Source organism: Kogia breviceps, chromosome 12 (assembly GCF_026419965.1).
Source record: "Kogia breviceps isolate mKogBre1 chromosome 12, mKogBre1 haplotype 1, whole genome shotgun sequence".
Classification (NCBI taxonomy): Eukaryota; Metazoa; Chordata; class Mammalia; order Artiodactyla; family Physeteridae; genus Kogia; species Kogia breviceps.
In genome coordinates, this window is record NC_081321.1 from 92,835,578 (window position 1) to 92,861,601 (window position 26,024).

At 56.2% G+C, this 26,024-nt stretch overlaps 1 protein-coding gene across 13 annotated transcripts in view; it reads right to left on the bottom strand.

Annotated features, from left to right (window-relative positions):
• The window catches only part of ELFN2 (extracellular leucine rich repeat and fibronectin type III domain containing 2), a 53,576-nt gene that overhangs the window by 17,996 nt on the left and 9,556 nt on the right, over nt 1–26,024 (bottom strand). The window lies entirely within an intron of this gene.

Below are 26,024 nucleotides of genomic sequence, written 5' to 3' on the forward strand. Positions count from 1 at the left end.
AAGGACCCAAAGCTACGAGAATGGCCGAGGACCCACGGCTCCCCGCACACAAGACAGGGCTGGTGCACACCAACTCCCGGTACAGCTGCTCCAAGCATCAGAGTGATAATATTCGCAGAGTCTGGGCCTCCCCAAAGGCTGAGCACAGGTGAGGGTGCAGTGTCCCATTTTATCCCCAAAGCCTTAAAACAGCTCTGAGCGGCAGACAGACCCTCACACTACAGAGAAACGGAGGCTCTGAGAGGGCATGTGGGATCTCCCAACCCCGGGCCCAACCAGTAGCCTGAAGGCACTTCCTGGTCACTGCATCGGCGGGACCCTCCTGCCAGCTGGCAGTTCCACCTCCATCCCCTCTGAAATTCACTGGCAAGGGGTGTAGACCTGGGCCCAGGCCTGACTCTGCCTCTGCCGAATGGGTGACTTGAGCAGGGACCAGCCCTCTCTGAGCCTCAGCTTCCCCAAGACCCACCTCCTCTGCCCCACGCAGCTGCTTCGAGGAGCAGATGAGAGACCAACCCCCCTAAAACTGTAAAGCGCTAGCCATATTCAAGGGAATTTAATTATTACTGTTATACTTTCCTTGTCCTTCCTCAACCACTCCTCTGCCATCCTTTCTAACAAGGCTATGACAGTTTTTATCAGATGCCCGCACTATGCCTGCCTCTGGTGCTAAGGAGCTGTCATGAATTTCATCCTCAGGATACTAGGAATCAGGTACTATTTTCATGCCCATTCTGCAGATGAGGACATGGAAGCTCAGAGAAGTTAAGTGACTCGCTCAAGACCACACAGCAAGAAATGAGAGCACTTAGCCATGACCCTGTATGTCTGCCCCCAAGTATCTGTATATTCGGCCCTTTGTAGCCACTAGAGTCCTCTGGTTCATTAATGCCCACCTGCTCCCTGGTTTAACCAACTTGCCAGATGTATGCAATATTCATATTTCCATCAGCAGCAGCTCACACACCCCTCTCCAAGGCCTTCAGGAGCCCCATTAATCATTCAGACACACCTGCATATTCATTAACTTCTGAATTAATACAGGCCCCCTTATTACCTCGGGCCTGCTGCCTGCATTAAAGATACTTCGACTTCATTCATTATTAAACTCCCCTGATAAATGATCACATCCTTCCTTCACAGAGTGGGGCAACGCCCAGGCCCCCAAGCTGGTAGGTCTGCACCAGCTGCTGTGTGACCTTGAGCCAGGCTCTCACCCTCTCTGGGCCTCCTGCATAAAATCAGGCAAAGGACAGTCTCTAAGCACCGCCTGGGCTCGTCAAAGTCGGCCCCCGTCCCATCCTCTGCAGACTCCTTCGACCCTTCCCTGCGCTTATGCGTCTTTCTTGGTCTCACGTGACCCTCTGTTCTCCACAAAACAGGAACCAGTACTCTCTGTAGTTTTCCTTATCCTCCCCCACCAGCAGCCTCTCTCACACCTGGTCCTGGGCCTGGGCTTTGTAGCCAGCATCATCTGTCCCTGAGCTAAGCTGGCTTGGCAGACCACATGTCCCAAATCAGAGAGGCTAACTGACCCTTGGGGCAAGCAAGGGTGGACTCCAGCTACCACACAACAATAATCATAATAGCACCCAGCATTTCCGGAGCTCATACCATGCCCCAGGTCTTGGGCGAAGTCCTGTACTGCCTCATCCTTCTTAGAACCCCCTCTGCTTTACAGATGGGAAAACCAAGGCCAGTGAGGTCAAGGCCATCTCCCCATCTCACCAGGGGTCCCCAGCTCCTCGTCATCACTCAGGTCAGCTGGAGGTGGGCCACTCGGCCACCACCTTGCCCTGGCTCCATCCTTCCCTGACTGGTTCCTCTGTACGCCAATCCCTGCCTAATGGGCTGCAGGTAACACAGAATGGACCCCCATTCCCTGGCAGATGCCCTGATCGATCTCCATCATGCCTGGCACAGAGCAGAGGCCGTGCGTGAAGCGTGAGGATGCCGCTCCACTGCCCTTCCCCTCCGCTCCACGGGCGTCTCTGTGGGGGGCTGCTTGCAGGGCTGCTCACGGGGCTGCTGCCTCGTACAAATGCAGGGCCTGAGGCTTCACTTCCTGGCTGTGAGACTGTGGGCCCATTACCAAAGCTCTCTGTGCCTCAGTCTCATTATCTGAATCACACCAGACTCCACCCTCTCCCTCATCCCTCATCTCCAATCCACCTTGACACCTGCCCGGGCCACACATCTGTGTGCCCAAGCCACTGACGGCCCTCGTCTGGATGGCGACACTGCCTTCCAGCATCTCCAAGTATCCTCTGGGTTCCTCTCCTACCCTCTGCTTAGCTGCCAGAGAGCCTCTCAAAATAGCCTGTTCATTGTGGACCCACTGAGGGCCCTCCCTTAGAGCCCTTCCAGAAACTTCTGTGGCTCCAGGCTGAAGCCAAAAGTCCTCCTAAAGGTCAAGGCCCTATGAGGCCTGGCCCAGCCTCCCACTCCAGACCCTCCCTCCTGCGTTCCTCCCAAGGCAGCTCTCCACTCTGCTGCAGTGACTCTCCCGTCTCTTGTCTGACGCCGTGATGGTGTCCGCCCCTCCCACATCGCCCGGCCGGTGAGCACAGGGTGTCCTCCCTCCGCTGCAGCTCCAGCCCCCAGCACAGAGAGCCCAGCAGTGCTGTGGGCTGAACGAACACCTCTGTCAAGTCAAGACGGCAAACCCACGGGGCTGCATCAGCGTCAACAGGGAACCCGGCAGACCCGGTGAAGGCCTCACCACTCTTTTTTTGTCTGCATGCAGACACAGCCCCCACTCAACAGGATGACGAGGCAAATGTCATCAGACCCATTTCTCAAGTGAGAAAACGAGGTTCAGAAAGACTACGTGGGCTCCTGGGTCACCGCTAGTTAAGTGGCGGGGCCAGGATCAAGCCCTGCTGCCTGGGCCTGAGCGCCAGACACTAACTACATGCCAGACCTTACTGAGGTTTTACATTAACTCGTTCAACCCTCTCCACAGCCCTGGGAGACGGGCATGATTACATATCCATTTGAGAGATGAAGAAACTGAGGCCCAGAGCAGTGAAGCCACTCACCCAGGGGCACACAGCTAGGAAGTGAAAGAGCCTGGGACACACCAAGTTGTGGCCGTGGAGCCAGTCTGTTCCTCCAGCTCTGCTCAAATCTCCGCAGGCCTCCGCTGCCAGAGCTGCCCTGGGTGAGAAGACCATTGTGGTTCCCTCACCAGCCCCGGCTCCATGGCAGCAAGGACTTGAGCTACGTACGCCCTTCCCTTTCGAGCCCCGGACCCCTCATCTGGAAGAGGGTGGCAGGACAACCCAGGTGTCCCTTCGCCAGCGGCACATGATCCACACGCCTAAGGGCCTACAACGCACCAGGCCCTGAGCTGGCAAAACCAGTCTCTGGCCTGCGGGGCATCACCGGGGCGTGGGGGACCCCGGGTGGGAAGGCGCAGGGGCCTCATTCAGGGTTCAGGGGCAACAGACAGGGTGCAAGTGCCTGCCTGCTGTCACCAAGAGCACCACAAAGCCAACAGGAGGCCAGAAGACAAGCTGATGGTTAACCGGGAGGGCCCAGGGGGGTCAGGGATCCCCAAAGCGGCTGCACCCTGCCAACCAGACATTCCACGTCTAGCGAGCACCTGCTGTGTGCCTGGACTAGGATGGCACACAGTGGAAGAAACAGAGATGGGCAAGGAAGTCACGGGCCAGTAGGGGACCCACTGGCAAAGGGAGACCCAGCACCCATGCCCTGGGGATTTCTGCTATTTAAGGAAACCCTCCTGCAAATTAGTTTGTAAAACAGAGAACCAGCCTCTAATTTCTCTCATGAAGAATCTGAGTTTTCACAGATGAGGGCTGCTCAAAGTGGGGTAACACGCGTGGATTTCCAGGTGCTTCCTCACTGCACTCTCAGTGTGAGCGCTGAGGGTTTGGGGACCACGGCCAGGGTCTGCTCTCCGCCCCAGGCCCCAACTTAGGGGCCTGCACGCAGAAGGTGCTCAGTAATTCTGGCCAAGCAAACTGTTAGTGCATAATTTCCGGATCCCGGTATCAAAGCTACTGCATGGGGGGACCCCCCCCCCAGGTCACCTCCCTCATCTACTTTCAGACCCGCTGGGGTGCTTGAGAGAAGGTCAGAGCTGGCAGCCCCCTCGGCATGTCTGGGCCTCTGACATGTAACAGGTGAGGAACCTGAGTCCAGAGAGGTAAGAGTCTTGCGCAAGACTCACAACCATATCCTTTCTCCTTCCACGCCACCGCTTCCTGCTCCGGCCCCCCAAAATGCCGCTGCCCCTCCGGGCTCTGTCCTCAACCCACCTGAGTGTGCCCCCTCTTCCAGGGTGGCCTCAGGCATGCCCTTGGTCTCCCAGATCCTGGGCCTTTGCTTGCCGGATGCCTCCACAGGGGCCCTCAGAGGCCCCAGGCTCAGCCGGCCCTCGCCATCTTCTCACCCAAGCCCACTCCTGCCCACAACTCCTCTTGGTCAAGGTCACCACCACCCTGTCTGCTTGCCCAGACCACAGATCCCACCTTCATCCGCTCCTGCAGGAAGAGGATGATGAGACCTGCCGCCAAGTCCGCCACTTCGTCCTCAAAACATCTCCCGTTTGTCCTCTGCTCCCCGCCTCGCCAGGATCGGCCACCGTCACCACTCGCCCGGTTGCCCGTCATGGCCTCCGTCTCCTCCAGCCCCTCCACAGAGCGGCCAGAGGGAGTCTTGCATAGGGCAGCCCTGATGCCTCCTCTCCTGCTCAAAATCTTTCTGGGGGCTCCCTGCAGCCCAAGGACAGAAGCTAAGCTCCTTCCTGGCATGCAAAGCTTCTGTGAAGTGGGTCCATACCTTCTCCACCTTCTACCCCAGCCACGTGGCCCTCCTCAGGTTCCCTGCCCACCCACCCCAACTGACATACGTCCTTCCTTCTCCCTGCCACTTGCCACCAGCACTGTGAACCCCTACCAGCTTCAGCTCAGGAATCACCTCCTCCAGGAAGCCTGCCCTGAACCCCAGGCCTGGCTTCATCATTCCACAGCACCCCCCCAGGCTCACCAGCTCCAAGTGGTGTCCCCCTGAACAGTCACCATTTTCCCTCCTGAGGGCCAAGATGGCACCACGTGTGCCTCTGTGGCCCCAGTACCAACAAGAGGCCTGGCACAGAGGAGGTGCCTGGGGCGTAGGGAATTGAAAAAGCACAAGAACCACACAGCCCCCAGGAATGTCATCCCCAGCTGGCCTCTGCCCCCACCCACCTGCCCACCTCCCCACTCGCTGAGTGGGCCCCGTTACTACTACTGATGACAACGGGGCCTCCCAGCTCCTTGTCATTAATAATACGACCACTAGGGCCTTGACCAGTGCTGAGGTTCCCATGTCCACCCTGACCTCAGCCCGCTCAGGGCAATGTGGTCAGGCAGGGGCGGAGGAACACGGGAAGGGAGGGAATGTGAATGGAGCCCCTACTGGGAGCCTCACCTGGGCCAGGGGGCTGACGTAGCTGAACTTGAAGGAGGCCCAGAAGCTCTTATCTGGGCACATGGGGCCTCTGTTTGCAGATGAGGAGACTGAGGCTCCGAGGGCAAGCAACTGATCTGGGGCCTCACAGCCAGTGGCGGCCGAGTTGGGGGTCAGAACCTGACTCCTGCCTACTCTCCTTTCACCTGATCCAGGAGCTTTCGAAGCCAAAGGAGGGGAGCGGTTTTTCACCCAGGGCTGTTACAGGCATTCCAGGAGGCCACAGGCACTGAGGACAGAGCATCAAGACCGGGGTCCCAAACAACCTGGATTCAGACCCTTGCTCTGTACCCCTCCCAGCTGTGTGGCCTCAGGTAGGCTGAAGAGCTTCTCTGAGCCCATTCCTCATCTGTCCCCAGGGATGGGAGGCTGCCCTGCGGGCCTGCTGTGAATGTTAAATGAGACTGAACTGACCACAGCCAATAACTACAGAGCATCTCCCAGGCTGGGCAGCAGGTGGATTAACTCCCCTAAGCCTCTCAATGACCCCACAAGAGTCGGGTTCTAACAATATCCCCATTTTACAGACAACGAAATGAAGGCACAAAGGACCTACCCGAAGCCTTGCAGCTGCACGTGTGGAGCTGGGCGTGCAGCCCTGGGCAGAGAATGATCGCCCCGGGGGCGGGGCGGGGGGTCCTCAATAATGATATTCCTTTCTTTCGGGCTCAGACCTTCCTGTTATTCCTTCAAAGGCATCCTGAATAGACTGGCCTCTCCCACCTCCACTGCAGCCACCTGCTGTGTCCTCCCTCCCACCCACACAGAGCCGAACCCTCTCACCATCTCCAGCCCGGATCAAATGCCACCTCTTCCACTGAGCCTTCCCTGAGCTCCGCCATGCTCCCTCCACTCCACGCCAGCCGGTAAGCGGTAAAGCTCCCCGGACCAGACAGGTGCAGCAGTCTCCAAAGGAGACAGCTGCCGGGGAGGAAACTTCCCGAAGCAGGCTCATGGGGCGTGGCTCTGCTTGGAAGCCTCCGGTGCCTACCTAGTCCTTATCTCGCATTCAGGATCGAGCTTGGCCCTGTCTCTGCAAATCTGCCCTCCAACACGCCTCCTGTAATGAGGGTACAGTCAGAACAAACGGCGCCCCACTCTGCACACACATGCCCCTCCCACCACGCTGCTCTGGGCCACCCTGTCCTGTGACTCCTCCCTTACTTGTGTCTCTCCCTCGACCCCTCCTCTACCACCACCAGCCTCCCACCCCTCAACCCGACCCCAGCACACAGAACCTCCGAGAATTCCCCTCCCCAGTTCCTCAGCTCTTCCCACTCCCTCGGTCCTGGATGGCATCATGAGCAACCCTATTTCTAAAGCCCCAGCGTGAGCCCTGCTGCTGGAAGACGCACAGCCTGGACTCCTTGCCCTGGCCTGCAGGGAGCTCACAGGCCTTGCCCTCGTCCCCAGACTCCTGCGTCCTCCTTCCCCAGGCTCAGGCCCTAGCAGGGGAGCATCTCACCCTTCTCTCCCAATACCTCTGGCCTTTCCCCTTGAAATTCCCACAACCTGGTATGCCCTACCCCCACCTCCTGAATGCTACTCCTCAGACTCAAAGCTGCCTCCTACAGGAAGCCCTCCAGCCCACCCAGGCATCAGTCAGCCTACTCTGCCTTCCCCTTGGCTGTGGGATCCCTGAAGGCAGGGACTGTTCTCATTCACCCCCAATCCCCCAGGACCCTGCACGATGCTTGGCCCACACCAGAGGCCCACACCAGATGCTTGAGAACTGTCTGCCGAAAAAAACACGCTGCTTCCCTCCTGAGCCTTCCCAGAGCTCCTGGCGGCAGAGGGAACAACTTCATTAGCCAAGCGCGACAAGTGTGAATCCACCCGCTTCTCCCCACCTCCACTGGCCTCCAGCTGCACATCTGAACTACTGCGGTGGCCATCACCTTCCTCCCTGCTGCTGACACGCTCACCTGCCTGCTGACTCCCGTCATATCTGAATAAAATCCACAGCCCTCCCTGACTTCAAGTCTTCACCTCTCTCCTCACTCATGTGCTCCAGCCCCACAAAAGGCCACCTTGCTCCTCTTGGGTGAATGAAAGAATGAGGATTTGCAGCTTCCCGATCCTTGACCCTCACCGTGTCTGCCTTTTGAATGCAGCCTCTAAGCCCCTGGAGGGCAGGACCCTGTCTTACTCCTTTTAAGAATCTCCACACCCAGCACAGAGAAGGAGTTCAAAAGTTTCCATGAAAAAAACAAACGAATGAGTGCTGGGTTCAAATCCTGAGCTCCTGCCTGGGCCTCTTTCCCCATCTGTAATCACAGACCAGGGTCCTTGCCTTACCTTCTTCACAGGGCGGGGGAGCGGGAGGGGGAACGTTGGGATCAAAAGGTAGAGATCAAATGACGGCAACAGCCTGAAAGTGTTTTAAAACCACAAATCACTACACACCTGAAAGGCACTTTGCATTCCAAAGCAGTGAAAACAAGGCTGAGGTTAAGTATTTCACCCACTCATTCATTTAGTACCATTTCTCAAGCCCTGGGGCAGGAGCAGGGCCTCGAAGTGACCAAGACACAGGTGGCTCAGCCCCGAGGAAGTTCACAGCTCAAAGGTAGTAGTGCAGGAGACCAGTTATTTGCGGGAGAAAGTGGGGGTGCCTTGGGGCTTCAAGAAAAGGTGGCCAGGGCCCGCTAGGGGTGTCCGGGAAGGCCTCCTAGAGAAAGGATCAGCCAGCTCTCAGTTCATCCAGCTCCACCGGAAACAAAGGGACCCAAAGAGCCATGTCAACTAGCAAAGGGGGCAGACCACCCCCACAAGCCAATGTCATCTCAGACGAGCATGTACTACTACTGTCCCCATTTCACAGATGAGGAAACCGAGGCCCAGAGAGCTAAAAGTTGAGTCCCCCAGCTCTTGGGCAGCAAAGCTGGCGGTGTCTGGGCCTCCTGAACCTTCTGCAGCCCCTGGAGAGGCTGGAAACCGTATCTAGAACATTCAGCCTCTGAATGAAGGGCCAAGCCGCTCTGATGGCATCCAGGTCAGCTGCTCCCAAACACAGCACGGACAGCCACAGCTGCAGAAGGCTAGTGCCAGGCACACAGTAGGCCATCAGGAAACAGTTGGATCTGAAGAAATCACAGAAAGTAGACAAAACAAATGCTCCTTATGCGGGAGCAGCTTTCTGTGGGCTGAGGGTCAGCTGCCCTGGGAGGCTGGTGAGGTTCCAGGTACAACACTGGGTCCAGGGAACCCTCCCTTTAATGCATGCAAATGAGCGGCATAAATTTCTGCTTACTTAACTTCACAAATGTTAACAAGCTCACGAAAAATAAGTTATTCTTCCTCAGCTCCACGACACCTTTCATTTGTTTAATTCGGTTTTCCTCCCTCTCCCAGCCTCCTGTGAGAGAAACAAAAAGCTACAGATTTGGGTGCTTCTGTGCCAAGTGGGTCTGCCCCGCCCCCACCACTCTGCCCCCATGAGGCCGGAGGGGAAACCCCCCAATAAGGAATCCAAAGTCCCAGGACAGGGCCCTGCTCCCTCCCCCACAGCTGTGTGACCTTGGGCTCTGACTTAACCTCTGGTTTAACTGGCTCATCCACAAAGTAGGAATTGCACTTGCGACCTGCTTGGTGTGAGGATCAAACGTGGTAATCCGAGTGAAGTGTTGAGTTTGCTCCGGGCACAGAGCAAGCCCTCAATAAATGTTAGCCCTTGTTCTTATGTAAAGAAGAGTTAAATATCCCCCTCCCAGTTAATCCATTTGTAGAGCTTGCCTTCTGGGGCAAGCTGGCAGCTCCAAATGCAGCCCACAGATCACTTCTGTTGGCAGTCTCAGTATTGACACGAATCCGAGTTTGATGCCATTAGGCAGAACCTGAGCGCTGGCGGTTACCACGGCCCCACCTCATCCTATTGCCTTCCTCTGCCCGGATGCACACTTTTCGTGACCCGGCCCCTGTGGGCATCTGAGTTTGCCATCCCTAGTTTTTGCCTCTCACAAGCTTTTAGGGACTTCCCTGGTGGTACAGTGGTTAAGAATCTACCTGCCAGAACACTCTATGACATAAACCACAGCAAGATCCTTTTTGACCCACCTCCTAGAGTAATGGAAATAAAAACAAAACTAAACAAATGGGACCTAATGAAACTTAAAGGCTTTTGCACAGCAAAGGAAACCATAAACAAGATGAAAAGACAGCCCTCAGAATGGGAGAAAATATTTGCAAACGAAGCAACTGACAAAGGATTAATCTCCAAAATATACAAGCAGCTCATGCAGCTCAGTATCAAAAAAACAAACAACCCAATCCAAAAATGGGCAGAAGACCTAAATAGACATTTCTCCAAAGAAGACTTATAGATGGGCAACAAAACATGAAAAGATGCTCAACATCACTAATCATTAGAGAAATGCAAATCAAAACCACAATGAGGTATCACCTCACAAAGGTCAGAACGGCCATCATCAAAAAATCTAGAAACAACAAATGCTGGAAAAGGTGTGGAGAAAAGCGAACCCTCTTGCACTGTTGGTGGGAATGTAAATTGATACAGCCACTATGGAGAACAGTATGGAGGTTCCTTAAAAAACTAAAAATAGAACTATCATATGACCCAGCAATCCCACTACTGGGCATATACCCTGAGAAAACCATGATTCAAAAAGATACATCCACCACATTGCATTGCAGCAATGTTCATTGCAGCACTATTTGCAATAGCCAGGACATGGAAGCAACCTAAATGTCCATCAACAGATGAAAGGATAAAGAAGATGTGGCACATATATACAATGGAACATTACTCAGCCATAAAAAGGAACGAAATTGAGTTATTTGTAGTGATGTGGATAGAACTAGAGTCTGTCATACAGAGTGAAGCAAGTCAGAAAGAGAAAAACAAATACCATATGCTAACGCATATATATGGAATCTAGAAAAACGGTATTGATGAACCTAGTGGTAGGGCAGGAATAAAGATGCAGACTTTGAAAAGAGACTTGAGGACACAGTGGGGAAGGGGAGGCTGAGACAAAACAAAAGAGTAGCCCTGACATACATACACTACCAAAGGTAAAATGGATAGCTGGTGGGAAGCTGCTGCACAGCACAGGGAGATCAGCTTGGTGCTTTGTGACCACCTAGAGGGGTGGGATAGGGAGGGTGGGAGGAGGCTCAAGAGAGAGGGGATATGGGGATATGTGTGTGCTTACAGCTGATTCACTTTGCTGTACCGCAGAAACTAACACAACATTGCGAAGCAGTTATACTCCAATAAAGATGTATGAAAAAAAATAAAATAAAGAAGCTGCCTGCCAATGCAGGGGACATGGGTTCGATCCCTGGTCCGGGAAGATCCCACATGCTGCGGAGCAACTAATCCCATGCCACAACTACTGAACCCCGCGCACCTAGAGCCCATGCTCCGCAACAAGAGAAGCCACTGCAGTGAGAAGCACGTGCACAGCAACGAAGAGTAGCCCCCGCTCGCCGCAACTAAAGCCTGCGCACAGCAGCGAAGACCCAACGCAGCCCAAATAAATAAATAAATAAATAGATAGATAGATAAATTTTTTTTTTAAAGAATTTTTTAAAAACAAGCTTTTACAACGGGTGTTATCATTGATTGCATCATTAGGCTCGGCTCACAGATGAGGAAACTGAGGCTCAGGAGGGGCAGCAACTTACCCACAGTGCCTGAGGAAGGGGCTGTGGAGCCAAGGAGAGTTCCATCACCAGTCCTGGCCACTTTCTCTCCAGAGCCCCTGCCCCACCATGCCAGCTTGAGAGATACCTCCCTGGCACACAGAGAAGCAAATGGCCTATTAGACAGATGATGGGAGACCCAGCACTCAGCCTCCACAGGCTTAGGACCAGGTGGGAGGCTGAGCGGGAGCCAGGGCCTGCCCTGGGCCTCATCCCAGCTCACTGCTGAGCTTGCCAAGCTCGGCAGAGTCCAGCACAGGGGACTCCAAAAGATGGGGGTTGGGGGTGAGAGCTGGCATTTTCCTCTCAGGTTCCCGCTATATCCTCCACCTTGACTGCACCGCCAGGAATGGCCCTGGCCAGACACTGCACCTTGTTTGCCCACAATGGCCCCCTTCTGCTAGCACAGAGCCTAAAAAGCCATGACCCCGCTTCAGTCAGAGTTACCACCAGCTACACCCCCATGATCTCCCATTTCACAGAAGAGAAAACTGAGGCCCAGGCAAGAGAAGCACATTCCCTACGGTTACAACAGAGGGAGACTCAAGCTCCGGCTTTCAAAGACCTGGCTTGTGCTACCCTCCAGCCAGCACCAGCCAGCAAGATCCAGAAAACAGGGCCACGCCAGAAAGGTCAGCCCCTGAAGCACCAGCTACAACTGCCGCCACCGCCCCACCCCACGCCGGCCTTGATTTCCCCATCTGCAATGCCATACGGCTGAGCCTGACACGGTGAGCTGGTCCTAGAGAGAAAAGCGGTAGGGCTGGGAGCCTCAACGACCCAACGATGTGGCCATGGTCACGAGCCTCGACTTCCCCGAGAGGAAGGTGGGACTACCGTCCCCTGTGCTCCCCACAGCCCCTCGCACAGGGCACCCCCTGGCCTGCGGCCAGCGGTGGCACAGAAGCAACTGGGTGGTTAGCACGGACTAAACACCATGCAGGGGGGGCTTTCCATGGCTCCCTGGGTGGGGGATCTTATGCCCATTTTTCAGACAAGGAATTGGAAGCACAGAGATGCTAAGTAACTTGCTCAGGGTCACCCAGGAAGAGACAGAGTGGGGTGGACTGGTGGACAGACCAACAGACAAGGATGGAGAACACGACCCTGGTTGCTGGTGTCCAGTCAGAGGGGTGCAGGCTCAGAGGATGAGAGGAAGGTCGAGATGGAGGAGGAGGAACTGAGTCAGAACCTGGGGCCAGGGGAGGCGGCCCCATAACTGCCGTCAACTGCAGCTGTACCGGTTCCCGTCACTGGACACCTGCTTCTGCAGCCCTGCACACCCACTGCTGGTCTCAATGGTATCGCCAGTTCAGGCCACTTTCATTCTTCCTCTCACACATCTCTCAAATCCCCCCGTGGTGCCCCTCCCCAGGTAAGTCGAGTCATAGCGTGGTTCCCAGTGGTTCAGGGCCTTGCCCGCGTTCCCACCGAGCCAAGAGTGGCTGAGTGGGTTACTGAACCCAGTACTTAGATATCCCTACCCTCTCCGTCTTCGACTTTGGAAGGGTCTCCAAGGACACCAGGGCACCTCCAGCTGCCGGTGGGAGAGAGGGTGGGGCCAAAGCCTTGAGGGGTGGGGCCAAGAGGGGCGGGGCCTGGCAGGCAGGGGCGGGGCCTGGCAGGCGTGGGGGCGGGCTGGACAGAGAAGACTGGATTCCAGTTGCCCGGGCAACAGGATTAATTAATTCCAACTCTGGCTCCATCTGTGCCTTGGCTGGATGGGTGCTTAGGGCTCGCGGGTATTTGTTTTGAAGGAAGGGGAGAGAAGCTGGAGCAGCCGGGGAGGCTGTGATCTCGAGGGCTAGCGAGAGACTGACACCCCCCAACGTTCACATGTAGCATCTCCACCCCCTACAGGAAGAGACAGGCTCCGGCCTCCAGAGACAATCTCGGACCTCCTCTCCCAAGGAGGCAGCAGCTCATAGCAGCCCAAACACCGCCTGGCTCAGACAGCAGACAACAGAGCCTGCAGTGTGCGCACACGTGCACACACACGCGCGTACAGACGGGGGAGAACACGGGCTCCACGGCGAGCGACTTGGGTTCAGATGGCAGCTTAGCTTTTTGAGTCTCAGCTCCCCCATCTGCAAAATGAGCAACACTGCTCCCCTCAAAGGGTTCTTAGGAGAATTAGAAGGCTGTCCCCAGTGCAGGGGCACCTGAGGGGTCTCATCTATCCTGGGGTCAAGGAAAGTTTTGCGGAGGGTGATCCTGGTGATCAAACTGCCTATGCAGTCAGTACCCAGAAGACAGCACTTCTGAGAACCTGGAACGAGGCCAGGAGACAGGATAATGGCATGTGAGAGGGACAGGGAGAGAGAGCCCAGAGGCAGGAGCCCCATGGCTGGGCCAAGTCCAGCAGGTCCCAGAAGCCAGGCTGCTTCTGATTGGTATCATAACTATACAATGCTGCAATTCTATGGCCTCCTCCCTTAAAAAGCCAGAATCACATGTATCATAAATAACCCAAGCTCCTGGATTTCAGCCCCAGGACAACGGGGAGCAGTGACACGCTAGGGAGCCCAGGACAACAGAAGGGTGCAGAATGAATTGGAGGGGGTGAGAGCTGGCCTCTGAGGAGGCTGCTGCAGCGGTCCAGGCTCTCGATGGTGCCTCAGTGCACGTGAGGGCAGCGGGGTGGACAGGTGATGGGACACGAACAGGACTTGGTGACCTACAGGATGAAGATGGGAGACCAGGGGTGGAGTTCAGGGATGACTTCCAGGTCCAGATGGGTGGCCGAATGACGGTAGTGCCCAGCCTGGAACGGGGAGCCTCAGAGAAGGAGCAAATGGGCTGATGTGCAGGAGGAGAGAGGAAGAGTCCTGCGTCGGACAAGTTGAGATCTCAGGGCCAGAGGGACATCCCAAAAGACATGTCCAGTCATCAGGTGGCCACACCCAATGCCCAACAGCCAGAGGCAGGCCACAGTGCAGGATGGAGACTTAGGCATCCCCTGCACACGGCTGATAAGAGGAGCCAGGGAAGTGGAGGATGAGGCCAGGAGGATCACCCCTGAGGGACGGACACAGCCGGGAGCAGATGCATATGCTCAGGAGCCTGCCGCACGGCTGCACCTGGACCCAGACCACCTGGGTTCAAATCCCGGCCCCTTCACCTCACCAGCTGTGAGATCCTGGGTAAGTCATTTCACCTCTCTGAGCCTCAACCTCCCCACCTGTAAAATGGAAATAAAAGTAATACCTACCCCACAGGATATTATGAGGAGGGCTGTCTCCCTGGACCCCTCGGCTAAGCCCCAGAGACACAGGATCTCCAGGAACCGGCCCTTGCAGGAAGGGCGCAGGCCGCTAACCTTTGTTGAGCACCTGCCATGTGCCAGGCACCTCACGAGGGTTATACACCACGTGGAGTGGTAGTCAAGGAGGAAGGGCCTGGGGTCAGATGGCTCCCGGCTAAATCCCGGGTCCCCGACTTACGAACCGCGACTGGGGCAGGCTCCTTACCTCCCACATCCTTGGCTTCTGTGAATGTGAAATGGGGTAATAAGGGTGTCTGCCCACAGCTCCCGGGATTGCTGTGAGCATGAAATATGAAAACAGGTAGAGCATTTGTCACCCGCCTGGCACACAGCAAGCACTAAACAAATCATCACTGTTGCCATTATTACAGCTGTTGCTATTCCTCCTCCCAACAACCTGAGAAGGTGGATGGACTGATCCCCATGTAACCGACGAGAAGGACAAGGCCTCAACAACCCTAGTGTCCAGGACCTGGCCTGGCCACCATCTGGTCACAGGTTCCCCTTTCTCCCAGCCCAAATGGCTCCCTCAGCCCAGGGCAGGGCCTCGGGAGACCGCCGGGGTCTAAACCCTGCCCTGGCCACTCCAGCCTCAGATTAGTCACCTAGCCTCTCTGAGCCTTAGATTCCTCCCCTAAGAAATGAGGGTCCCATACGTGCACCATCGTCTGAGGACTGAGCAAGGCAATATGCCAACGGCATCCAGCCCAGGGAATGCGCACAGCAGGTGCTCAATAAATGACAGCAGTTATTAGTGACTGGATGTGAAGACATGAAGGAATGAACGAATGCAGACGAGCACTCACAGTGACATCCCAGGTGGGATGCCCTCCCAGAGCCATGCAACCACATCCCCGGAGGGCTGCAGCCTGGGGACCTGCCCGCGGGCGCGCGCCGGCCCTGGCATTCCGCCACCAGGCCGCCCCCCACCTGCGTGCCCCCCACCCTGACATCCCCTGCAACGAGCACACAGCCACGCGTGCCCCCACCCAGCCCTGGGACCAACCCAGCAGCCCCTCCCCCTCCCCCACTCTACATCTGCTCAATTAGAGAAACTGGGGAGTGAGGAAAACAAAGACTTAACTTCTGAGCTAATCAGCCTGCCTCAATACTAATTACCATCCTCCCTGTGCATTAGAGCAGACTTCCTGGGGGAGGCGGAGGGGGAGCCTGGTCCCCAGGAATGATACCCCTTCCCCCAAAGCCTGAGACAGCCCAGTGATGGGGACAGGAGTCAGGCTTGGGCAGGTGGGCTGTCAAGGTGGGACTGGGTGGACGTGGCCAGAAGAAGGGGACACAGAGAATCCATTGGGCATAGAGCAGGTAATGCACCAGGGGCGGGGCGGAGGGGGGGGGATTCACTTGGGCAGGTTGCACCCTCCCAGGTCCCCCTTCCAGGACCCCTGCCCCTTCCTGGGGCAGCCTCAGGCTGTGGGGGAGGCCCCAGAGCAGGTACCTCAGTAGGTGTCCAGCCCACGGCCTTGGCAGAGAGATGGACAAATGGACACTTTTAAGCTAGAAAATTGAGCGATGATCAGCGTGAAGCTTCTGAATCATGGCGTAGAGTGTGTGCATTTGTGTGTGTGTGCACAGCTGTCTGTGTGTGTTGCATATGTTCACAAATGCACAGAGGGCTCAGGGCTGGGACCCAGGAGGCCTGGCTTCAGCGCCCAGCTCAGCCAGTTCAGGCTGAGGGCTCTCCACCCCTCTGAAATTCAGACTTCCCCATGACAGAGTCGGAGGGGATGTTTCCTAAGGTCGCTTATTCCTCAACCAATGCTTATTGAGCACCTACTGTGTACGCACCAGGCTCTGCGCTGGGGACACAGGTTCAGCTGTGAACGGACAGACAAGGTCCCAGTCCTCACGGCTTCCACTGTGGTGGACGAGCCAGGAAACGAGCCAGGAAGTCGCACGTAAGCTGGTCAACAGACCAGCAAAAATGCCCTGCAGGGCATGGACCCTGCAGGATGTGGGCCAGTGCGGCTGGGACAGGGCCACTGTAGGCAGGGTTGTTGCTGCATTTCTTGGAAAAGGTCCCCGCCCACTAATGAAATTTCAGATAATCTGAACTCACTGTGGGTCCCAGTACAAATCCCTTCCCCACTCCGGGCCTCAGTTTCCCACTTGTAACAACGAGGGAGCAGGGTGAGGCCGTATCCAGGGTTCATCCCAGCCCTCACACGCAAGGCTGCTCAGCTGCTTCTCCACTGTGCGTGTGTCTGTGTGTGTCCCAGCCCCGAGCCCGGCTGCACAGCGGACGCACCAGCTGGACAGGTGTCCCCAGTGATGAGGGGGCCTGGCAGTACATCCCTTCAGAGTCACCCTCTCCTAATCACAGGCTCCCAGGGGCACACACTGCCCTCTACTGGCATGGGGCACCCCTTAAGCTGCCTCCCTCTCAGCCTGCCATTGGGCCATCACAGCTGCCCACGACATGCTGAGGGCCCCGCACACCACATGGCACCGAATTCTCACAACAGTCCTGCCGGGCAGGTACTGTTACCCTGTTTTACACACGGGAAGACTGAGGCTCAGCTAGGTCAAGTGACTTAGTAAGTGACAAGCTAGGGACTCAAATCTGGCCTGATCCCAAGCTGCCACACCTACTGTGCGCCAAGACCACCTTCCAGGACCACCGTCAAGGCTCAGACCAAGGGACCAGGCTGGCCCCGGCCCGGCCCAAGCACCACCCGCCACAGACTACCACAGGCATGTAGCACAGCAAGGTGGCTGGGACAGCCCAGGGAGCCCGATGGCCCAGGTTCAAACCCTGATCACACCACTGACTCGCTGTGTGGCTGTGGGCAGGATCCTTAACCTCTCAGCGCCTCCGTTTCCCCATCTGTAAAATGGGGATAATGATATTTTGTTGGATTGTTGTGAGGATTTAATTTCTGTAAAGTTCTTAGAACAGTGCCTGGCACTTGGTAAGTGTTATACAGATGTTGTTCAATAGAAGGAATAAATGACTCCCTTCGATTCTACGGGCCACCTGAGAACTGGGTCCCACAGAGGGTTAAGGGTAGAGCTGACACTCAAACCCTGAGCCCAGGTCTCTCCCGACAGCACCGAGGTGCCTCCACCTAAAGCGAGAGAACGAAGAAGTCCCGGGGCTGACAAGACTCAGGCCCCAGGGGGTGAGAGTGCAGGCTGGGGGCCAGGCCTCCGGACCCCGCCCCGGCCTCCTGTACCTTCTCCTTCTGTGGTTGTCACTCACCCCCCCCTCCCCCACCCCCAGCTCCAGAAGGCATCGGGCACTCCTGTGCCACTCAGGGGCCCTGGGCAGCCAGGTTGGTGAAGCAGCTCCCCTTGGCACCAATGGCCCAAGGCCCACTGATCCTGGGACCCAGAAAGTGGGGATGGCACGGGGCAGCGGGGCCCCCCAGCGCTGCTACAGCCATCCCGGTCCCCGGCACCCTGCTCCAGGGACAGCCGGGGGCTTCCCCGCCCAGGCCCCCCACACCCCACCTCTCCCCAGGCCCCAGGGAGCCCCACAGGCAGGAATCCCATCCAGAATGGGGGTCCCACCTAAAACCCTCAGCCCAGAGCTGCAATGGGAGCCCAGACGTCCACACTCAGATCCGGCAGCAGACGCCCACAAACAAGCCCACCCCTGTCACAGGGCGGCCCATCTGGGTCAGAGGGGTGAGGACGTGAAGTCGTGCGCTACTGGTGAAAGTGGAAAAACTGCGACCAACCCAGCCATCCGCAACACAGACACAGCCACGCGAGGAGACCCCAGGCCGAGGTGGACGAGGCTGGGCCCCGTTGTGCCCTGAGGGGAGGTGCCTGGAGAGCGGAGGCAGGGCCTCCTGGGTGGAGGCCGTGAAGCAAATCCCACGGGGAAGAAAACAGGGCGTACAGGTGTCTGCCGGTGCCCAGAAACATGGGGAAGGGCCCTCAGCGACAGGGAAGGGGCAGCAGCCTATCCCTCTCTATTTTACACACAGAGAGCATGTGTCGGGCCCCTAGTTAGAAAGGGGGTGCACACCCTCCCACACACAACAAACACACAAAACCACCCGGGCACAGGTGCTCACACCCACGCACGCCCGGCTTTAGTCCATCCACCTCCCTCGGGTGGTTGGGGGAGGGACACGAAGGCTGCCACAAACAGACGGGGCCAGGCTGTCTGCGGGGGTGGCACAGGCCAGAGTGTGGGCAGAGGGGACAGAGAGGGAGACGGAGGCAGAGCTAAGAAAGCTCAGCCCAGGCCTGGGTGACCCTGTCCAGACAGAGCCGCTTCAGCCTGGCCCAGGGGCAGCGGAAAGTGAGAGTGCCTAAGCTAGAAGCTACCAGAACACATTCTACTTTCCGCCCAGCCAGTCAGGGCAGGGTAACCCTGGGCCAGGACCTCTCTGGGCATCAGCCTGCCAGTGAGCACAGACCCTGCTGGCTGGGACTCTCCAGTGCTCTGGGGTCCTGATTTCCCGTCAAAGCTCGGGTCCCGGACTTCCCTGGTGGTGGCACAGTGGTTAAGAATCTGCCTGCCAACACAGGGGACATGGGTTCGATCCCTGGTCTGGGACGATCCCACATGCCGCAGAGCAACTAAGCCCGTGCGCCACAACTACTGAGCCTGTGCTCTAGAGCCCACGACCACTGAGCCTGTGCTCTACAGCCCGCGAGCCACAACTACTGAGCCCACGTGCCACAACGACTGAGCCCACATGCCACAACTACTGAGCCCGCACGCCTAGAGCCCGTGCTCCGCAACAAGAGAAGCCACCGCAATGAGAAGCCCGTGCACCGCAACTAAGAGTGGCCCCTGCTCACTGCAACTAGAGAAAGCCCGCGTGCAGCAACAAAGACCCCACGCAGCCAAAAATAAAATTTTTTTTTAAAAAAAGCCCAGCTCCCAACCCTCCCCGTGTCCCTCAGCATCTGCAGCTGCCCTGGAGGCCCAGATGGTCCCCGAAGACAGTCCCCACCCCAAGCTCCCTCCTGAATCCAGGACAGAGCTTCTGGGTCAGTTGCCATCTCAACCAAGCTGGGAACTCCGTCTCCAAAGCCCCTTCCCTGCCAGCAACCTCAGCACCAAATCAGAGAGGGGAAGAGCAGGGCAGTTACAGGAGACAGTAGTTACCAACACGCATCTGTACAGAAGAAGCAGATGGACGCTGCCTTCCTGTAGCCTCTCACTTAATCCTCATGAAGGCCCTTGATCCCATTTTATAGATGAAGACGCTGAGGTTCAGAAAATGATTTGCTCAGAGCCAGGCAGCAAGGGGATGAATGAGCTGGGACAGGACCCACGCTGCCTACTCCGAAATTCATTGGCTCTTTCCACAGCATCTTGTTCAGCAGGCACTGGGGAGAGTAGGAAGAGCCACAGTGGCAGACACCCCCACATTTCCTGGCCCAGCACCCCAGGCTTTGGGATTCCGTAAGCCACAGCCTGTCTTCAACAGCCTAAAAGGTGGTGGCTGGAATGCCCGTGAAGCCCTGCCTGCCTGCTCCCACCACCAGAAGCAGAGTCAGCATTTATTGAGCACTCACTGTATGCCAGGTGCAATGCCAAGCACTTTACAGTTTCCACCTTATGAGGTGGGTATTATTTTTATTCCCATTCTACAGATGAGGACACTGAGGCACTTGCTATGGGCATAATCAGGAGTTGACCCCAGGCCTGGGCCCACATGCTTGACCACTGTTACAGCCCCAGGAGTTTCTCTGCTCTGACCTGCTGTCCCCAAGCCAGCACCCCAGAGTGTCTGGCAGAGGCAGGAAACGCCTTGCTCTCCCAGGCTCTGCCTAGCTCCAGGCCCCCTGAGCCACCATCGTCTGGGGTACCCCTGTTCTGCTTTGCTGACCCCTCTCTGTGGTCTGTCTCCTGCTAGGATGCTCGGGGTCCTTGGCTGGCCCCAACCCCACCCTTGAGGGCCAGAGAGAGTGAGGGACTTGGCAGGGTCACACAGCAAGTTGGAGGCAAGAAGGAGCCCTTGTCTCCACCTCACAGCTCAGCCCAGAGTCTGCCCTCCCTCCTATGCCGGTAAAGATTGAAGCTGGGTTAGTTGAGCTGTGACCCCAGATGGAGGCAGGGGGTGGGGGAGTGGGCTTTCGTCAGCTTCTGGAACTCCTCAGGGCTTACTAACCATGCAGCCCCCAACAGCCCTGTGGGCCTACTGTCTACAGGTACTCCTCCCTCCAAGCCTATCGCATCCCATCCCCTCCAGGTGTCCAGCAGTGACCCCATTTCACAGATGAGCAAACTGAGATTCAGGTGCACACGACCACTCAGAATCAGGATCTAACCCACCAGGCCTTGCTTCCAAACACAGAACAGGCCCTCCTGTAGGCGCTGCCTTGAATCTAACCCCTTCCCAGTCCTCAGGGACTGCCTCTTCCAGGAAGGCTTCCCAGAACTCAGGGAGACTCCGCTCAGTGGGACCATCCTCTCCTCCTGCACTCAGAAAGCAGATGGAGCCCAGAACACCCACAGTGCCTCCGCCCTCAGACTGGGGCTCCTGGGAGTCGAGGCTCTATCTCCCCTCAGACTGGGCACTCCCTGGAGTCAGGGCTGTGTCTCCCTCAAACAAGGATCCTGATGGCACGGTCTCTCCCCACCTCCCCTAACACCCGGGGATCCCTCAGGACAGAGCGACATGCTCTCCTTCCTTCGGACCAGGAGTCATGAGAGTGGGACTCCCACCCCCCCTCCTCCTGCACCTCCATCCACACAGCCCCCGGCCCAAGACTCTGCCCCAGGCAGGACCCCAGGCCACGCCCCAGCCCCCTCCTCTCACTCCCTCCTGGCCCTCCTCCAGGCCTGGCCCGTACCAGGCAGGCTACCCCTGCCCCAGCCCTGTCCATGAATCCCACCTCTGTTGGGCACCACAGACCCCCCTTTCTCCTCCCCAAACAAATGGGGTCTTGAGTGAGACACTGGGATAACCGCACACAAGGCCAGATCTATTCCCGGGGCTAGTGAGGCTGCCAGCAGTTGGGGTGGGGGGAGCCAGGCTGGTGGGAGCGGTCTGCCCATCCGCAACCCCTCAAGGTCCAGCCGCTGAAATCGGGGCCACTCTAAGCTCCATCCTGGCGGGGTTGAGACCAATAGCTCACTCCCTGGGTAACCCCAGAGCAGACCCATCCTGGGCACCTCCATCACTCTCTCCCCTCTTCTGAGACAGAGCGGACAGGAGCCTCCGAGCCTAGGTCCAAATCCCTGCTCTGTGCCCCATGGAGAATTTCCCCAAGCCTGAGTCTGGTCATTTGTAAAATGGGCATAACGACTACAGTCGGCAGGGGCTGCTGTGACTGTGAAATGCGATACAAATAGGAATGGCTCTGGTGCATAGTAGGTGCTCAATTAAAACCTTCTCTCTCCTCTCTGATCTTCTCTCTTTCTTTAAGGGAGGTGGGGGTGGGGTAGGACAAGAGAGCCCCGGCTGCTAGGGCAGAAAATAGCCTGTCCCAAGCACTTAAAATGTTCCCTGTTCAGAAGTCAAAATCTCAAATCCCTCAGGGCCGGCAGTGAGGCCCCCGGGACCAAGGTGATTCAGCAGACGCTGTTCTTTCCACCCTGGGCAGGGGGACTTGAAGCCAAGGCTGCAAATCAAAGGTCAAAGCCCACTGCCTCCCAGAAGCCAGCCCAGATCAGCCAAGATAGTATCCCCAATTTATAGACATGTAAACTGAGACACAGAGTGGTTAAGTAATTTGCCTAAGGCCACACAGGTAATGAGCAGCTGAAATGATTTCTTTTGACAATTCTGGCTGCTAACAAAAGGTTTTCCTTCAGGAAGGAGCCTTCCCTACTTAAAAGCCTTTCTGTGCTTCTGCCTCTGTGTTCAGAGCCTAAACTCTCTAACCTAAAATGCAAAGCTCCCCAGCAAGGCGGTGTAGCGCAGCAGGAAAAGCACTTGACCCGGAATCAGCCCAATCTGGGGTCAAATGCCAGGTCTGCCACCTACTTCCAGCTGCGTGTTCACAGGCAGTTTACCAGGCTTCCGTAGAGCCACTTTCCTCATGTGTAAAATGGGAATGATGAGATGACTTCCCAGGGTAGCTGGCAGGGTTAGCCCACGCCTTCACCACATATTTATTGAGCATTTACTATGTGCCAGACCCCATTCAAGGCCTTAGGATGGAGGAGGGAACAAGACGGAAAAAGCCCCTGCCTTCACAGAGCTGATACTCTAAGCTCTCATGGTAGGAGGGTGGATAATAAACAAGCAAATAAACAAAATAGCATAGGTTGTGGTAGGGGCTAGAAGGAAACAAAGAGAGAGGGAAGAACGAAAGCAATGAACAGTGTGGTCAGGGAGGGCCTCCCTGAGGAGGTGACAATGAGACAGAACAGGAGACAGCCACGCATGCCACAAGCCTGCGGAGCAGCAACAGGCACAGAAGGAACAGCCACTCCTGTAGAAGGAACAGCAAGTGCAAAGGCTGGGGAATTCAATGACACCTGGAGCATGTGGGAAAATGCCTGGCCCGTAGCAGAAAATCAGTAAACAGCAGGTATTGGTATTAACTGCTACAAGCCCCTTAAGCTCCTTGCATCTTGCTTTCTTTCCTCTTCTGGAAAATGAGATGCTGTGAGGATTCAAGGGAATCCTAGGTCTCTTCCACTTATCTGAATTCATTTAAAGTACCCCTTGTTCTTGGGACTTCCCTGGTGGCGCAGTGGTTAAGAATCCGCTTGCCAATGCAGGGGACACGAGTCTGAGCCCTGGTCCGGGAAGATCCCACATGCCACGGAGCAGCTAAGCCCATGAGCCACAACCACTGAGCCTGTGCTCTAGAGCCCGCGAGCCATTAACTGCTGAAGCCTGCACACCTAGAGCCCATGCTCCGCAACGAGAAGCCACCGCGATGAGAAGCCCACGCACCATAACAAAGAGTATGCCCGCTCGCCGCAACTAGAGAAAGCCTGCGCACAGCAACGAAGACCCAAGGCAGCCAAAAATAAATTAATTAGTCAATTTTTTAAAAAATTAAAATCTAACTTTAAAAATATATATATATATAAAATTTAAAAAACAAAGTAACCCTTGTTCCATCATTATTCTTCCCATTTTGCAGGTGGGGAAACTGAGGCTCCCAAGATCCCACAGCCCATAAAGGGCAACAACATTAGGACGTGAACCTGGGTCTTGTAATCCCAAACTCTGTGCTCCTGCCAGCCTTCTGTGGTCTCACTGTACTTAGAGTGCTCAGAACCTCCTTCTCTCTATCCCAAGACAGCTCTGTTAGAAAGTCTCTTGTAATGAACTGAGGTCTGTGCCTGGTTGGTCCCACTTCTGCCATTTGGGACCACGCAGGACCGCTCTCTCTCTCCTCTTACCCAAGTCAGCCAGAAAGGTGAGAAGGCTGACAGGTTAGAGAGAGCAGCTGCCGCTGCAGGAAACACCTCCCCAGGCACCAGGCCCAGAGCTTTAACTTCATTCCCCTGCCTCACATTGGCAAGGTGAGGTAGGGATGCTTATCATACCCATTATACAGATGAAGAAACTGAGGTCCAGGGACTTCCCTGGTGGTCCCGTGGTTAAGAATCTGTCTCGCAATGCAGGGGACGCCGGTTCGATCCCTGGTCAGGGAACTATGATCCCACATGCTGCGGGGCAACTAAGCCTGTGTGCCACAATTAGAGAGCCCTCGCACTGCAACTAATGACCCTGCACGCCACAACTAGAGAGAAGCCTGCGCGCTGCAATGAAGAGCTCCCGTGCTGCACCGAAAAATCTCGGGTGCCGCGGCTAAGACCCAATGCAGCCAAAAAATAAATAATTAAATATATATATATGTGTATATATATATATATATATATATATATATATATATATTTAATTATTTTTTAAAAAAGAAGAAAAAAGAAACTGAGGTCCAGAAAGGTAGAGAAACGTGCCTAGGGCCATCCACCTAGACAGTGGTAGAGGCAGGATCTGAACTCAGATCTCTGTCACTCAAAAGACATCCTGCTTGTCACTCCCCAAACCCCTAAAAAGCCCCTCTTTGGATATCCTTTTCAGTCCCTTGCCTGGCTTGTGCCCTGGTGGTGCCAAGGTTGACAGAACAGACTTCCCCTGATACTCCCAGGGTACCACCAGCCAGGGCTGGCTGAGCTGGCAGAAGACCGGGCCCTTGGGAGGAAGCCAGGAGGCTGGGGGCTCAGGCCCAGCTCGGGGGACAAGGCCCACATGATTAAAGTGCACACCCAGGCCTCTGGAGCAAGCAGACAGGGAGCACCGGACAGGGAGCCAGCCACAGCTGGTTCCGTCCTGGCTCCACGACCAAGGTGCTACATGACCCTCCTCCTCTCCAAGCCCCACCTCCTGCTTCCTTGAGGTCAGGTCAATACCTCTGCTGCTCAGTGAACACAGGAAAGGACAAAATGAGGCAGATTTCTGGTGAGAAGTCACCTTGTCCACCCCAGACATGTCAGAAAATCATTTTTTAAAGAAATTACGATGATGGTGGTGGTTACCACTTACTCAGAGTCTACTAGGTGCCAGGAACCAGAGCATCCAGATATTATCCCAAGTGCCAGCAACCTCGAGAGCCATGTGTACCACCTCCATTTTACAGAAGGGGTAACTGAGGCACAAAGTCATACAGCTGTAAGTGACAGAGCCAGGATTCAAACCCCTAACTCTGTGCTCTTCCACGCTGCCTCCTACTGTTACTAAAATGAAATGAATACCTGGGGACTGAAGGAAGAGAGACAACTCTGAATGGTGGGGGGTGGGGTGGGGGGGCCGGAATCCTGGGGGAGGAGTTAGACCTGGTGAGTTGAACATCTGGGGAGGCAGGCACCCAGGGTCAAATCCCAGGCCCACCCCATGCGTGCTGTGTGACCTTGGGCAAGTCACTTCCCCTAAACTGATACCTCAAAGGCAGGCGTCAGTGCCAGGCTTCCCAGAGCTCAGCAAACACCAAGGATGGGGATGAAGTCATCGGGGGACAAGGAGGGAACATGCGTCCTGATGGGGGACTAGTATGCTCCAAGGGCCCCGAGGAGGGAGAGGACTCAAGGAACAGAGGCAGGAGAGCTTGGCCACGAAGTGGGAGGGAAGGACGGGCAACAGAAGGCCATGGGAGGAGGGATGCCAGTGGTGCAGCAGGGGCCCCAGTCTGGCCTGGACAGGGCAGGATGCGCAACGTAAGTGGGGAACACAGCTCAGACCCACCCCGTGTGCCTCACTGCCCCCACCAAAGACCCCTGCTTCAGCCTGTGCCAGCAATACCAAGTCCACAGCAGCAGCCCCTCCCCCATCACCCCCCCACCCCATCCTCCATGGAGCACCCAACACAAGCCCCCTCCAGGGCACCCATCATCACCAGCCCTTCCCCAGGGAACCCCAACACCTTGGCAGCCACGGCCCCTCCACACGGGGACCACCACATCTTAGAAACGGCATCTCCCTCCCCTTAGCAACCACCAACGGCAAGCCCAGACAGCCAGCCTCCTCCCTCTGTTTCCTCCTCTCTCCATGGATACCACAATGCCACAGAGGCGGCTTCCTCGCCACGGCAACGGGCAACCACCGTCACTGAGCGCCCCGCCTGGACAACAGCTCCCTCCACGTGGCCACCACCAACACAGCCACGGTGACAGTGACAGCCTCGGCCTCTCCTCTCCAGGGCAGCCACCAGCCCCAGCGGG